Raw genomic sequence first — 17,491 nt, 5'->3', positions numbered from 1 at the left:
TAACCATATCCCTAACCATAAAAAAAGCCCTAATCCCAAGAGTAACCCAAGACCTATCCCTAATTCTTAGGTTAATTTAAACCCTAACCCGATAAATAGTGCTAACCCTAGCCCTCATTCTAGCTATAACCCTATCCCAAACCGTACCCTAGCCCTTAACCTTATTGTAAGCATAACCCTAGGTCTAAACCTGACCCTAACCCAAGAAAAAACTCTCACATTAGCCCTACCAGTAACCTTGTACCTAAACCTGTCCCTACCACTAGCCATAGACCTAAACCTAATCCTAAATCTAGCCTTAACTCTAGCCCTAGACCTAAACAAAAACCCAGTGTTAGCCCTAACAATAACCCTTAACATAATTCAAAGACTCTATGCCTAGACATAAACCTAGTCCTAATTCTGGCTTTAGCCTAAACTCTAACTCTAACCAGAACACTGACCCTGCATTTAACACAAAGCTATCTCTAAACCTGACACTAATCAAAAACCTAAACCTAACACTAGACCTAGCCAAAACCCTAACCCTACAACTAGCTCTAATCATAATCCTAGCTCTAACATTACCCATAACCCAAACCTTATGCCTTAACTTAACACAAAACCTAGAGCAAATCCTAGGCCTATACCTAGCCCTAAGTGTAACCCTAACCCTAACACTATTCCTAATCCTAACCCTAACCCTAGCCTTAATCTTAAACCTTACTCAAAGCCTAAATCTTACCTTAAATATAAACTTAGTTCTATGCCTAACTCTAACCCTAACCCTAGCCCTAATCTTAAACTTAACCCTATCCCTAAAACTAGCTCTACACCTACACATTACCCTAACTCTAAACCTAACCCTAATGATAACCCTAGCAGTAACCCTAACACTAACCCTAACCCTAACTGGAAATCTAAGCCTAGACTTAAACCTAAACCTAACACTTGCCATAGCCCTAACCCTGGCTCAAACCAAAACCTGTAAAATAAACCTAAACATAACCATAGCCTTCACACTAACCTTAAAACTAAATCTTACCCTAACCCTAAACCTAAACCTAAATATAACGATATCCATTACCCTAACCCTTATCCTAACACTAATTATAACCCTAGCTCTAACCAGAACCCTTACCCTAAACCTACCATAGTCCTATCGCTAGACCTAATGCTGAACCTAACCCTTGACCTAGCATTAGCCCTAACTTTAGCGCAAACCCTAACCCTTAAACTGAATAGAACACTAGGCCAAACTCTAACTCTAATCATAACCCTAATCCTAACCATAACTGTAGCCCAAACACTAGCTCAAACTCTATCCGTTCCTCTAACCATAACCATAAACCTAATACTAAACCTAGCATTACCCTAACCCTAACTCTGTCCCTAGACTGGATTCTCAACTGAATCCTCCACCTAGCCCTAACACTTACCCAATTCTTTACCCTTACCGTTAACCTAATGCTAGATCAAACCTGAACCCTAACTCAAAAAATAACCCTAGCCCTAATCCTAAACATAACTCTAGCCTAAAACCTAGCTCTAACCCTACCCATTACCCTAACCCTAACCTAAACCTCATGATAACCCTAGCCCTAACCCTAAACCTACTCTAAACCTAACTTAATATCTAAATCTAGACCTAACCATAATCCTAACCCTTAGTGCAGTCCTAACCCTTGCTCAAACTCTAACACTTACACTAAACCTAACAGTATCCCTGGTCCTAAACCTAAACCTAACCCTAATCCTAACCCAAGATCTAACCATGTCCACTACCCTTACCCTAATGATAACCCTAGCCCTAGCCCTAATACTAAGCCTAATTCTAGATCTAACCCTAAACCTAACCCTAGCCTTAGCACTAACCCTTACTCAAAATCTAACTCATACCCTAAACCAAACCCTAGCCTAAAGCCTAACAGTAATCCTAACTCTAGCCCTAATCCTAAACATAATCCTAGCCCTATCCCTAGCTCTTACTCTATCCATTACCCTAACGATAACCATAAACCTAATGCTAACACTAGACCTAACTCTAAACCTATTCATTAACATATTCCTTACCTGAACCCTAAAACTAACCTGAAGCTTTAACCTAACCCTATTCATTACCCTAACCCTAACTCTAAATCTAATGCTAATTTGAGTCCTAAACCTAAACCTAAACCTAACCCAAACCCAAAACCTGATGCTGACCATTATAATACACCTAGCTCTAAACCTGAACCTTACCCTAAACCCAACTCTGACAGTAGACCTAGCCTTAACCCTTACCCTGTAACTATTCCTAACCATAATTCTAGATCTGATATTAGCTCTACCCCTAATTATTGCCATAACCCTAACACAAATGCAAGCCTTCATCCTACCCTAAACCTATCTGGATCCTATCTTGAACCCTAACTCTAACCCTATCCCTAAATTTATCCTTTCCCTAGTTCTATACCTTGCTATTATCCCATCCCTTCCCATGAATCTAACCCTAACTCTACCCCTATACTTAATCCTTAAACTAATCCTAGACCTGATCCTAGCCCTAATTTGGCCTTCACCCTAACCCTAACACTAGCACTAAGACTAAATCTAACTGTCTCTCTAGCTCTATACTTAGATCTAACCCTATCCCTTACTATTACCCTAACACTTGCCTTAACCTTAGCCCTAACACTAGACCTAGCCCTAAACCTAGATCAAAACATAACTCTAAATCTAACCCTAACCCTAAGCCTAAACCTCACACTAACACTAGCCCTAACACTAACACTAATCCTAAAACTTGCTCTAAACTAGTCCTAGCCCTTAAAAAAAAAAAACTAGCCATAGACCTAACCCTAACCCTTAACCTAAACCAAAACCAAACTCTACACCTAGCCTAATTTTAACTCTTATTCCAGTCCTACCCTAACCCTAAAACTAACCTTGACCCTGACTCTGACACTAACACTAACTCTAGCTCTAACATCACCCTAAAAGTATACCTAACCTTAAAACTAGACCTATCCCTAACCGTAACTCAAAAAGTAGACCTAATTATAACTCAAGTTCTTACATTAGCTATAGCCCTAATCCTAGCCCTAACCTAACTCCAAATTTATCCCTAATCCAAATCCTATACCTCATTTAACCCTAACCTTAATCATCGTGCCAACCATTACCCTAAACCTAACCCTAACATAAAACTTGCCCTAACCCTAAACTTAACCCTAGCCTTAATCCTAACCATAATTCTACCTCTAACCATAGCTCTAACCAGATCCATTACCCTAACCATATATCTAACCCTAATTCTAACCCTAGGATAACCTAAACCCTATTTCCAACCTAATTTTATTCATTACCCTTAACCTAAACTGAACCATAAATCTAACCACAAACATTACCTTAACCTTAACCCTAACCTAACGCTAAAGATTACCCTGACCCTAAACCTTAACCTAACCCAAACATTAACCTGACTGTTACCCTAATAATAACTGTATATCTAAAACTAACCCTAAACTTCAACCTAACCCTTACACTAGAACTACCCATAAACCTAAACCCCAATTAACCCTAATCATAAACCTACACCTGACATTACCCCAACCCCTATTCATAGCCCTAAACTTAACACAAAACCTAGCCATAATCCTAGCCCTAAACCAAGCCTTAATTCTAGCCCTAAACTTAGGCTTAATCCTAAACCTAACCCTAACCCTAGCCCTAGCCCTAACCCTATTTTGACCCTCGCCCTAAACCTAGCTATAACATCATACCTTGCACTAATCCTAAACATAAACCTAGCCCTAACACTAACCCTAGCACTAATCTTAGAACTAATTTAACACTCACCCTAACCCTACCACTAACTCTCACCCTAGCACTAACCCTAGTTCTAAACCTATCCTTTACCATAAGCCAAACCCTTGCCGTAAACCTAACCCCAAAACTAGCCCAAAGTACACCCTAGCTCTAAACCTAGACCAAACCCTAACTCTAAAGCAAACCCTAAACCTAAGCCTAAACCTCACCATAACAGTAGCCCTAATCCTAATGCTAATTGGAAAACTAGCCCTAACCCTAGCCCTAGCACTTAAACAAAACCGAGACATAGGCTTAACCCTAAGACTTTAACTAAACTAAACCCTGAGCTTATATCTAGCCCTAACCTAGCCCTAATTTGAGTTTTAACCCTAACTCAAGAAATTAACCTGACCCTGATTCACTTCCTATCGCTAACCCCAGATCTAAACATCACCCTAACCCTAATCCTAAACTGAACACTAGACCTAGCCCTAACTCTAACCCTAAAACTAGCCCTTGTCATAATGCCTGTTCCTACATTAGCCATAGCCCTGTAATAACAGAAAATCTAACCCTAATCCGAGACCTAAACCTAGCTTCAAACATAAGCCTAACCTTAAGCCTAGCCCCATCCCTAACCCTGACACTAGCCCTAATCCTGGCTCTAAACTTATCCCTTTCCCTAAACCAAACCCTCAACCTAATTCTATCCTAGTCCAAACCCTAATCCTAAGCCTACCCGAAACTACAACTCTAATACTAATCCTAACCCTAGCCTTCACTGTAGCTCTAACTTTAACCTGAAACCTAATATTAACCCTGACCCTTATTCTGACCCTAACTTTAATCCTAGATTGAAACCTGACCCTAACACTAAAACGAACCCTAACACTAGCCCTTTGGGTAACCCTCTACCTAAACCTAACTTTAACACTTGACCTAGACAAAAGTCTAATCCTAAATCTAGCTATATCTCTAGCACTAGCCCCCAACTAAAACCTAGCCCTAACCCTAAAAATAACCCCTAACGTAACCCAAACACTAACTTTACCCCTAGACCTTACACTAGCTCTTGTTGTAGCCCCAACACTAAACCTAACCCTAACACAAACAAAGACCCTCCTTCTAACAAAACCCTAGCTCTAAAATTTATGCTAACCCAAAATCTAGCCATAACCCTAATACTAGACCTAACCATAAACCTAACCCTAACTCTTACATTACCCATACTAGACCTAGCCTTAAACCTCATATAAAACTTGGCCCTAATTTTAGCCCTGACCCTAGCCCTAAGTTTAACGCTAACCTAACCCTAGACTTAACCATAACCCTAACTCTCACCTTAGCCCGAATCCTAGCTCAAACACTAACTCTTACCCTAAACATAACCCTAGCCCTAACTCTAAACTTAACTCTAATCCTAGCCCTAATCCGGACCATAACCAAGGCCAAAACCTACCTGTAACTCTATCCATTACCCTAAATATAACCTAACCTAACGCTAACCCTAGCCCTAAACTTAACACTAATCCTAAACCTAGACCTGACACTAACCTGAACATTTGCCCTAGCCCTAACCATAGCTCAAACCCTTACATGTACTCTAAATCTAACCCTAACACTAACTCTAGGCCTAAACATAAACCTAACCCTAACCTCTCCTGTAATCCTAACATAAACCTAGCCCAAAACCTATCCATTAACTTAAACATTAGCCTAACCCAAATGCTAACCCTAGGCATAATTCTAAAAGTATTGCTAACACAAAACCTATCCATTACCTAAACCTAACCTGAACACTAAATCTAAACCTATCAATTACTCTAACCCTAATCCTAACCCTAATGCTAATTTGAGCCCTAAGCCAAAACCATAACCTAAACCAACTTTAAATAAGACTGACTCTAATAATACACTTAGATCTAAACCTACCCTAACCATAAACCTAACCCTTACACTAGACCTAGCCATAAAACTAACCCTAACAATATCCTTAACCTAACCCTAGACCTGACATTAGCCCTCTACCTAATTCTTCCCTAAACCTAACACAAACCCTAGACCTCACCCTAGCCCTAAACCTAGCCTTAATCCTAACCTGATTTCTAACCATAGATTAATCCCTAATTTCAACCCTCACCTTAGTTCTGAACCTAGGTATAACCAGATCCCTTTCCCTAAACCTAACCCTAACCCTAACACTATCACTAACCTCAACCCAAGCCCTAAACCTTAGACCTAACCCTAACACTAACCCTAGCTCTAATCCTAGCCCTAATTTATCACTTACTGTAACACTAACTTTAACCCTAGTCCTAATACAAACTCAAACTCTCACCCTAGACCTATTTCTAGTACTAACCTTATCTGTGACCTAATCCTAACACTAGCCCTAACCTTAGCCATAACCCTAGGCCTAATCCTTGATCTAACCATAACTATAAATCTAACCCTAAACCTAAGCCTAAACCTCACCATAACACTAGCCCAAACATTATCACTAACCCTAAAATTAGCCCTAACCCAAGCCCTAGACCTAAAACAAAACTGAGCCATAGCCCTAATGCTAATCCTAACCTAACTGTAACCCTATACCTGACTTTAGCCCTAGTCCTAATTCTTGCTCTAACCTTAACACAATACCTCACCGTACACTTAGCCTTAACCCTATCTCTAATTTGAGTGTTATTCATAACTCTAAAACTAACACTTACCCTTACTCTGATACTTACAACGACTCCATCTCAAATTATAACCCTTAGTTTAACCTAACATTAATACTAGACCTAGCTCTAACCCAAATCATAAAACTAGCTGTAATCATAACCCTAGTTCTTACATTAGCCATAGCCCTAACACTAGCACTAAAATAATCTAAAACTTAACCCTAATCCGAGCCCTAACCCTAGCTTTAACCCTAACCCTGACCCTAAACCTAATCAAAACCCTAGCCTTATTTATAACCATAACCTTAACTCTATCTCTAGCTCTAATTCTATCAATTAGCTTAATCCTAACTCTATCCCTAATGCTTACCCTAGGATAACCTTAACCCTATCCATTACCTTAAACCTAACCTGAACCCTATACCTAACCATATTTATTACCTTAACCTTAAATCTAAACCTGAAATTAATTTGAGCCCTAACTCTAAACCTCAACCTAAACAAACCCTGACCCTGACTCTGACTTTAATAATACCCCTAGCTCTAAAACTAACCCTAACCCTCAACCTAACGCTTTCACTATACCTAGCCACAAACCTAAACCTAAAACTAACCCTAACCATAACTTTAGATTCACACCCTATCACTAACCCTAGATCTAAACATCACCCTAACCCTAATCCTAAACTGAACACTAGACCTAGCCCTAACTCTAACCCTAAAACTAGCCCTTGTCATAATGCCAGTTCCTACATTAGCCATAGTCCTGTAATAACAGAAAACCTAGCCCTAAACCTAATGCTGGCCATATGCCTAACAAAAATCATAGCCCTAATCCTGGCCATAAACCTAGCCTTATTCCTAACCCTAATTCTAAAATTAGCCCTAAACCTAAACCTAGCTATAATATCATACCAAACCCTAACCCTAATCCCAACCCTAGTCCTAAACAAAGGCCTAGCCCTAATGCTAACCCTAACTGTAATCCTAGCCATAATTTAGCCTTAACCCTAAACCTGTCATATTCCTAGTCCTAAGACTAATTCTAACTCTCGCCTTAGGCCTATCACTAGTTCTAACCTTTCCCTTACTATAACCCAAAGCCTTGCCCTAACCCTACCTCAAACCTAGCCCTAAACTTAGTCCTAGCCCTAAGCCTAGATCTAACCCTAACTATAAATCGAACCCTAACCCTAAACATAAACTTCACCCTAACATTAGCCCTAACCCTAATGCTAATTTGAAAACTAGACTTAACCCTAGTCACAGCCCTGAAACAAAACTGAGCTTTAGCCCCAGTCCTAACTCAAAAACTTAACCTTATCCTAATGCTACCCCTAGTCCTAACTCTATCCGTACAACTAGTCCTGACCCTGACTCTGACCCGAAAACTCACCTTAGCTTTAAACATCACCTTAAACTTAAATGTAACCAAAACACTAGATCTAGTCTTAAACCTAACCATAAACTAGCCTGAATTGTAAAGCCAGTTCTTACATTAGCCATAGCCTGAGCCCAAACAGAAAACCTAACCCTAATCTGAGCCCTAAACCTACCTTTAAACTAAACCCTAAATCTAACTCTAGTCCTAACCCTAAACCTAGCTCTAACCCTAAACCTTACACTAAGCCAAACCCTCACCCTAATGCTACCCTCATTCTTACCCAAATCCTCAGCCTACCCCAAACCCTAACTTTATTCCTAGTCCTAACCCTAGGCCTCATTCTATCTCTAACCCTTTCCCAAAGCTTAAGCCTAACCCTGACCCTTATTCTGACCCTAAATCTAACCCTAGGTTTAAGCCTGACCCTACCTCTAAACCAAAACATAACACTAGCCCTTTTGGTAAACCTATAGCTAAGCTAACCATAATACTAGCACTAGACCTGAACTTAATCCTAAATATAGCCATAATTTCATAAATCTTACCCCTAGCCCTAATAATAACCATTAACCCAATGCAAAGATTAACCCTACCCCTAGACCTAACCGTAGTTCTAATTCTGGAACTAACCCTAAACCCAAAGGTAACCCAAAAACTGACACTTATCTTAACAAAAACCATAACTCTAAATTTTATCCTAACCCCACACCTAAACCTAACTATTGAACTATCCATAACCCTAAATCTAAAACTAGCCACAACCATAAACCAGGCTCTTTCATTACCCAAAGCCCTAATGCTAGTCATAAATCTGACACAAAACATAGCCCTAAACCTAGCTCTAAGCATAAACCTTACCAAAACCCTAGCCCAAACCCTAACCCCAAACCTTGCCCTAGTCCTAACCCTAAATCAAACTCTAACCCTTACCCTAAACCTAACCCTTCCCCTAAACCTAATCCTAAAGCTAGCCCTAATCCTAATTGTAACCATAGCCCAAGTCTTAGATCTAACTTTATCCATTACCTTAAACATACTCCTGAACCGAATTCTAATCCTAGCCCTAAGCCTAATCCTAACAATAACCCTGACTGTAACCTTAACCCTCTCCTTAGCCCTAATCATAGCTCAACCCCTAACACTTACACTAACCCTAACCCTAGCCCTAACACTAACCATATGCCTAACCCTAATTCTAGCCCTAATCCTAAACTTAACCCAAGCCCTAATACTAGCACTAACCCTATCCATTATCCTAAACATAAGCCTAAACCAAATGCTAACCTTAGGGGAAAACCTAACCCTATCCCTAACACTTACCCTATACATTACTCTAAACCTAACTTGAATGCTAAACCTAACCCTATCCATTACTCTAACCCTAAACCTCACCCTATCTGTAATCATATAACTAGCCCTAATTGTAAAGCCAGTTCTTAACCCTAATGATAATTAGACCCCTAACCCTAAACCTTAACCCAAACCAAACCCCAACCCAACTCTGAACTTAATAATATACCAAGCTCTAAACCTTACCCCTACACTAAAACTAAACCTTACACTAGACCTAGCCATAAACCTAACCCTAACATTATTCCTAACCATAACCCTAGACCTGACATTAGCCCTAGCCCTAATCCTAGCCCTAATGCTAACAAAAATCCTAGCCCTCATCCTAGCCCTAAAAGTAGCCTTAATCCTAACACTCACCCTTACCCTAGCTCTATCCTGAATTTTAAAGCTCGTCCTAGCCATAAACCTAGATATAACCTCATCACTTCCCCTAAAACTAACTCTAAACCTAAAACTAACACTAAACTTAACCCTAGACCCAACCCTAACACTGACCCAAACGCTAATCTTAGCCCTAATTTAGCACTAACCCTAACACTACCCCAACCCTAGTCCTAAGACTCTCACTCTATCCCTATTTCTATTTCTAACCCTATCTGTTATTGTAACTTTCACACTAGCCCTAACTTTAGCCCTAAATCTAGCCATAGCCCTGACCCTATATCTAACCATAACTCTAAATCTAATCCTAAACTTAAGCCTAAACCTCACCATACCTCTAACCCTAATACTAAAACTAGCCCTAACCCTAGCCCTAAAACAAAACCGAGCCATTGCTCTAATTCTAATCCTTACCCAATACCAAACCCTACCCCTAAACTAGCAATAACCCAAGCTCTAATTCGAGTCCTACCCCTAAAACTTACCCTGAACCTGACTCTTATCCAAACACTAACACTAGCTCTAAATATCACCCTAACCCTAAGCTAATGCTAACACCAGTCCTAGTGCAAACCCTAACCCTAAAATTAACCCTTATTGTAACACTAGCCCTCACATTGGCCATAGGCCTAATCCTAGCCCTCACCCTAACACAAAAATAGCACTAATCCAAGACCTAACACTAAATATTAACCTAATCTTAACCCTAATCCTTGACTAAAACATAACCCTAAACATAACCCTAATCCTAGCTCCCTTATCCTAAGCCAAACCTTATCCATAATGCTAACCTTAGTCCTAATCCTAATCCTTAGCCTAAACCAAACACTAATCCTATTACTAATCCTAACCCTAGCCCTCATTCTAGCTCTAAACAGAACCCAAAACCTAACTCTAAACTTCACCCTTATTCTGACCCTAACATTAATTATAGGTCTAAATCTGACCCTAATCATAAACCAAACCCTGAAACTAGCCCTACCAGAAACCATATACCTAAACCTAACACTATCACTACCCCTAAACCTAAACCTAATCCTAAATCTAGTGATAACTCTAGCACTAGACCTAAAAAAAAATTTAGTCCTATCCCTAACAATAACTCTTAATCTAATCCAAACACTAACACTACCCCATACCTAACCTTGTTCTAATTCTGGCTTTCACCCTAAAACTAACTCTAACGTGAAAATTGATCCTGACACTAACACTAAACCTTGCTCTAAACCTGACAATAAACAAAAATCTAAACTTAATACAAGACCTAGCCATAAATCTTACCCTACAACTAGCTGCAATTAGAACCCTAGATCTTACATTACCCATAGCAATAATCCTGGGCCTAAACCTGACATAAAATGTAGCACTAATCTGAGGCCTAAACCTACCTACGAATAGCCCTCACCCTAACCCTAGCTCTAAACCTAAACCTAACCCTAACACTCACCTTAGCCCTAACCCTAGCTCAAATACTAACCCTTAGCGTAAACATAAACCTAGCCCTATACATAGCCTTAACACTAACCCTAGCTCTAATCCTAACCTTAAACATAGCTCTAACTCTACTTCTAACCCTATCCATTAACCTAACTCTTACCCTAACCATAATGATAACCCTAGCCATAACCCTAATTGAAACCCTAACACAAAACATAATCCTAACCCTAGACCTAATTATAAAATTAAACCTTGCTTTAGCCCTAAACCTAACTGAAACTCTAACCCTTACCCTAAACCCAAGAGTAAAACCAGCCCTAAAACTAAACTTAGCCCTAAAACTAAACTTAACCCTAAACCTAAACTTAACTCTAAAGCTATCCTTAGATCTAACCCAATCTATTACTCTAAACCTAACCCTAAACCTAAAGAAAACCCTAGCCCTAACGCTAAACCAAACCCTGACCATAACCATAACCCTAAACCTATACCTAATACTAAACCTAACCCTCAAACTAGGACTAACCATAGCTCAAAACCTAACCCTTAATCCAAACCTAACCGTAACCTTACCCTAAGCTAGTTTTACTAGCCTTAAACCAAACCCTAACCCTAAATCAACCCCAATCTTAACCATAAATTTAGCCCTAATCCTAGCTCTAACCATATATATTACCCTTATGATAATTCTAATACTAATGGTAACTCTAGGCCTAACCCTAACCTTATTGCTATCCTGAAACTCTCCATTACCCTAAAGCTAACCTGAACCCTAAACCTAACCCTATCCATTACCCTAACCCTAACCTTAATGGTCATTTAAGCCCTATCCATAAACCTTAACCTAAAACAAACCCGAAACCTGATCCTGACCCTAAAAATACACCTAGGTCTAAACCTGACCTTACCCTAAGCCTAACACTTACATTAGACCTAAACACAAACCTAATCCTAAATCTACCCTAACTGTAACATTAGACCTGACATTGGTCCTATCCCTAAATCTAGATCTAAGTCTTCAACCAACCTAACCCTCATCCTAGCCCTAACCTAGCCTTATTCATAACCTAACCATAACCCTAAACCTAACTCTGATTCTGTCCCTCTCCATACCTCTAAACCGAGCTATTACAATATCCCTTAACCCAAACATAACCGTAACCCTAGTTCTAACTCTAGGCCTCAGATGAACATTATCCCTAGCTCTAATATTATCCATTATTTAGCCGTATCCCTAAAACTAACCATAACCCTTGCCCTAAGACTAAATCTAACTCCCCCTATTTCTAAACATATCCATTACCATAACCCTAACCCTAGCCCTAATCCTTGTCCTATCCTTAGACCTAGCCCTATCACAAGATCTAATGCTAACTCCAAATCTAACCCTATATCTAAGCCTAAGCCTAAAACTAATCCTAATCATAACCCTAAAAAGAACCATAACCCTAACCGTAACACTGACCCTTACCCTAACCCTAACACTACCCCTAAGCCTATCACTAACACTAACCCTAAACCTCACCATAACCCTTACACTAACACTTACCCTTACCCTAACACTAAGATTAAACCTAACACTAATCCTAACCTTACACCTAACACTAACCCTAACACAAACCCTAACCCTAACAGTAATCCTAACGCTAACCATAATCCTAACCATAACCCTAAATTTAAAACTAACCCTACACTTAACCCTAACACAAATCCATACCCTAACCCTAACACTAAAACTGAACCGAATGCTAACCCTAATCCTCACCTTAAACCTAAACCTAAACCTAACTATAACCCTAACCATAACACTAAACCTAACCCTAACACTAATCCTAACACTAAGCCTAAACCTAAACTTAACCCAAATTTTACAACTAACACTACCCCTAATACTAACTCTAATACTAAAACTAATACTAAACCTAACAATAACCCTTACTATAACTGTTACCCTAATCGTAAACCTTACCCTAACCTTAACCCTAACCATAACACTAAACCTAATACTAAAACTAACCCTAACCATAACTCGCAACATAACACTAACCCTAAACCTAACACTAACTCTAACTCTAACCCTAACCCTAAACCTTACCCTAACGCTAAACCTAATACTAATCGAAAACCTAACCCTAATGGTAACCCTACCACTAACTCTATCTTTAACCCTAACATTAAGCATAACAATAACCCTGACCCTAACCCTAACCCTAAATTTAACCCTAACCCTAACCCTAACCCTAATCCTAAACCTAAAACTAACACTAACACTAAGCCTAAGCAAGTCCTAACCTTAAACCTAAGAACACTAACCCTAACACTAAACCTAAACCTAACCCTATCCCTAATAATAACACTAATTCTAAACCTAGCCTTAACCCTAACAATAAACCTAACAGAATCCCTAACCCTAACCCAACCCTAAATCTAACACTAACACTAACCGTAACACTAACCCTAATGGAAAACCTAACATTAACACTAACCTTAACCCTAAAACTAATGCTATCCTTAACCCTAACTTAACACTAACCTTAACCATAAACTTAACACAAACCCTAAGCCTAACCCTAACAATAATCCTGTCCTGAACCCTAAACTTAACACTCATCCTAAACCTAACCCTAACCCTAAACCTATTCCTTACTGAAACTCTAACCCTAATTGTAACCCTAAGTCTAACTTTAATCCTAACACTAACCTTAACCCTATACCTAACCCTAATACTAACACTAATCCTAAACCCAAACCTAACACTAACCTGAACACTAAACATAATGCTAAAGATAACACTAAACCTAACACTAACCCTAAGCATAACACTAGCCCTAACCATAAGCCTAACCCTAATGCTACACCTAGTACTAACCCTAAACCTACTCTAATGATAACTCTAACACTAACCCTAACCCTAACCTAAACCTAAACCTAACAAAACCTCCAATCCTAAAAAAAACCTAATCCTAATCCCAAACTTGACACTTAAACTAACCCTAACCCTAAACCTAACCCTAAACCTAAACTTGATGGTTAAACTAAGCCTAACCCTAAACCTAATTCTAATTCTAACTGAATCTGTAACCCTAACACAAACCCTAAGTCTAATCCTAAACCTAACACTAGCCCTAACCCTAACCCTAACACTAATACTAACCCTAACCTGAACACTAATCCGAATAATAAACCTAACCCTAAACATAAAGCCGCACATAACACTAACTCTGAGCATAACTCTAACCTTAAAACTAGCCCTAATCATAATCCTAATCCTAATGCTACCCCTAAACTAACCCTAAATCTACTATAATGCTAAATCTAAAAGTAACCTTAACCCTAACCCAACACAAACACTAAACCTAAACCTAACAAAATGTCTAACCCTAATGCTAAACCTAACAAAAAACTAACCGTAAACCAAAAACTAACTCTAAAGCAAATCCTAAACCTAAACCAAAAGCTTAAACTAACCTTAAACCTAACCCTAACCCTAATATTACCCTAACACTAACCGTAAACCTTACCCTAAAACTAACCCATTCGCTAACCCTAAACTTAACCTTAACACTAACGCTTAAACAAACCTTAATCTGGGGGATCCAACATGGCGGCCGGCGAGGAAGCTGCACTTTCAATATCTCCACATTAACGGGATCAGAAATACCAATTAAAACAGCTACATTCTACCTACTGAGGATCTTCTAGCAAAATTCCGTTGAAAGGAGACCTGCCGAGAATTAGTAAGTTTTTTAGACGTGACAGTTTGCCCCAGACAAGTGAAACTTGACTGGCAGCGCGGGCTCAGAGTCCAATCCCGCGGCCACCCGCCGCTTCTGCAAGCGGCAGGCGGCCCAGAGCAGCGCGGCAGAAGGGTCCCCGCCCAGCCAGCAGACAGCACCCGCCATCCCGGCTACCCTGGCGGCCCTGCTTTCGCCCGGCGAACAGCCACCCCACCCGGCTGGTTCTTAGCCACGCCGCTGCAGCCACCCGGCTTTACAAGCACCCCCGGCGGCCCTGCTCGGCGAGAAGGGTCCCCGCCCTGCCGGCAGACAGCTCCCGCCATTCCGCTCTTGTTCTGCAAACAGCTAGCCCGCCCGCTTGGTTCTTAGCCACGAGGCTGCAGCCGCCCGGCTTTACAAGCGCCCCCGGCGACCCTGCTTGGCGAGAAGGGTCCCCGCCCTGCCGGCAGACAGCTCCCGCCATTCCGCTCTTGCTCTGCAAGCAGCCACCCCGCCCGCTTGGTTCTTAGCCACGAGGCTGCAGCCGCCCGGCTTTACAAGCGCCCCCGGCGACCCTGCTCGGCGAGAAGGGTCCCCGCCCTGCCGGCAGACAGTTCCCGCCATTCCGCTCTTGTTCTGCGAGCAGCCACCCCGCCCGCTTGGTTCTTAGCCACGAGGCTGCAGCCGCCCGGCTTTACAAGCGCCCCCGGCGACCCTGCTCGGCAAGAAGGGTCCCCGCCCTGCCGGCAGACAGTTCCCGCCATTCCGCTCTTGTTCTGCGAGCAGCCACCCCGCCCGCTTGGTTCTTAGCCACGAGGCTGCAGCCGCCCGGCTTTACAAGCGCCCCCGGCGACCCTGCTCGGCGAGAAGGGTCCCCGCCCTGCCGGCAGACAGCTCCCGCCATTCCGCTCTTGTTCTGCAAGCAGCCACCCCGCCCGCTTGGTTCTTAGCCACGAGGCTGCAGCCGCCCGGCTTTACAAGCGCCCCCGGCGACCCTGCTCGGCGAGAAGGGTCCCTGCCCGGCCAACAGACAGTTTCCGCCATCCCGGCTACCCTGCCGGTCCCGCTCTTGCCCTGCAAACAGCCACCCCGCCCGCCTGGGTCTTAGACACGCGGCGGCAGCCGCCCGGCTTTACAAGCGCCCCCGGCGGCCCTGCTCTGCGAGAAGGGTCCCCGCACTGCCGGCAGACAGCTCCCGCCATTCCGCTCTTGTTCTGCAAACAGCCAGCCCGCCCGCTTGGTTCTTAGCCACGAGGCTGCAGCCGCCCGGCTTTACAAGCGCCCCCGGCGACCCTCCTCGGCGAGAAGGGTCCCCGCCCTGCCGGCAGACAGCTCCCGCCATTCCGCTCTCGTTCTGCAAACAGCCACCCCGCCCGCTTGGTTCTTAGCCACGAGGCTGCAGCCGCCCGGCTTTACAAGCGCCCCCGGCGACCCTGCTTGGCGAGAAGGGTCCCTGCCCGGCCAACAGACAGTTTCCGCCATCCCGGCTACCCTGCCGGTCCCGCTCTTGCCCTGCAAACAGCCACCCCGCCCGCCTGGGTCTTAGACACGCGGCGGCAGCCGCCCGGCTTTACAAGCGCCCCCAGCGGCCCTGCTCGTCGAGAAGGGTCCCTGCCCGGCCGGCAGACAGCTCCCACCATCCCGGCACTCCTGGCGGCCCGCCCGCTCTGCGAAGGGTTACCCCACCCGGCTCTTAGCCACGCGGGCGCCATCTGCCTGGCGCTGAGGGAGCCCCCGGCGGCCCAGCGCAGCCAGAAGGGTCCCCGCCTGGCCCGACAGAAGGCACGTGCCCTTCCGGCTCTGCTAACGGCCCTGCACACCCAGGAAAGGGCTCCCCACCTTGAGAGGATGGGAAGGAAATCTAACCAAGCCTCTATGAATTAGCGAACTGGGATCTAAAACCAGAGATTATATCAGACCAGAGACAAGCCAGTTCCACCTCTCCCTTCGGTCACTCCTGCAAGGAGCCAGGGGCCCGCCATAGCAGAGAGGGGAAGTCACCAAAGATCGGCCAAAGAGATTCCTTCCCAGCGGACTCTAAATTAGCAGGAGCGGCGAGGGAGCCGGACGGAGCTGGCGGGAACCGCGGCAGCGGCACGGGAACCGGCGGGAGCTGAGGCGGCGCTGACACAGGAGCCGCCGGGAGCCGCGCGGCGCGGGTCTCCCAGCTACAGCCCCCACCAGTGCTGACAACTGAGGTCTCTTGCACCAGATACGGGGGCGTGGCTACCAGAAGAAAGAAACGCGATCAGTATGAAAAGACAAGGAAAGAAAGGACCACAAGCAATGCAGGTCAACTCAACTTTAGAAGAGGTAATATCTGCAGCAGATGGAATGTCAGATAAAGAATTCAGGATATACATGCTTCAGATGATCTGGAGTCTCAAGGAAGACATTAGACAGCAAAATCAGACAATGAAAGACCACTTCGACCACTTCGACAATAAATTACACAAACAAATCCAAGAAGCAAAAGATCAATTATACAGGGAGATAGAGGTTATAAAAAACAAACAAACAGAAATCCTGGAAATGCAGGAAATAATAAACCAACTTAAAAACTCAATTGAGAATACTACCAGCAGAGTAGAACACTTAGAAGATAGAACATCAGACAATGAAGACAAAGTATTTCAACTGGAGAAGAACATAGACAGCTCAGCAAAGCTGTTAAGAAACCATGAGCAGAACATTCAAGAAATATGGGATAACATAAAGAGACCCAACTTAAGGGTCATGGGGATACAGGAAGGTATTGAGGTCCAAACCAAAGGAATGACCAA

The sequence above is a fragment of the Callospermophilus lateralis genome, chromosome 2 (genome assembly GCF_048772815.1).
Source record: "Callospermophilus lateralis isolate mCalLat2 chromosome 2, mCalLat2.hap1, whole genome shotgun sequence".
Classification (NCBI taxonomy): domain Eukaryota; kingdom Metazoa; phylum Chordata; class Mammalia; order Rodentia; family Sciuridae; genus Callospermophilus; species Callospermophilus lateralis.
Note: the sequence above shows the minus strand (reverse complement) of the source record.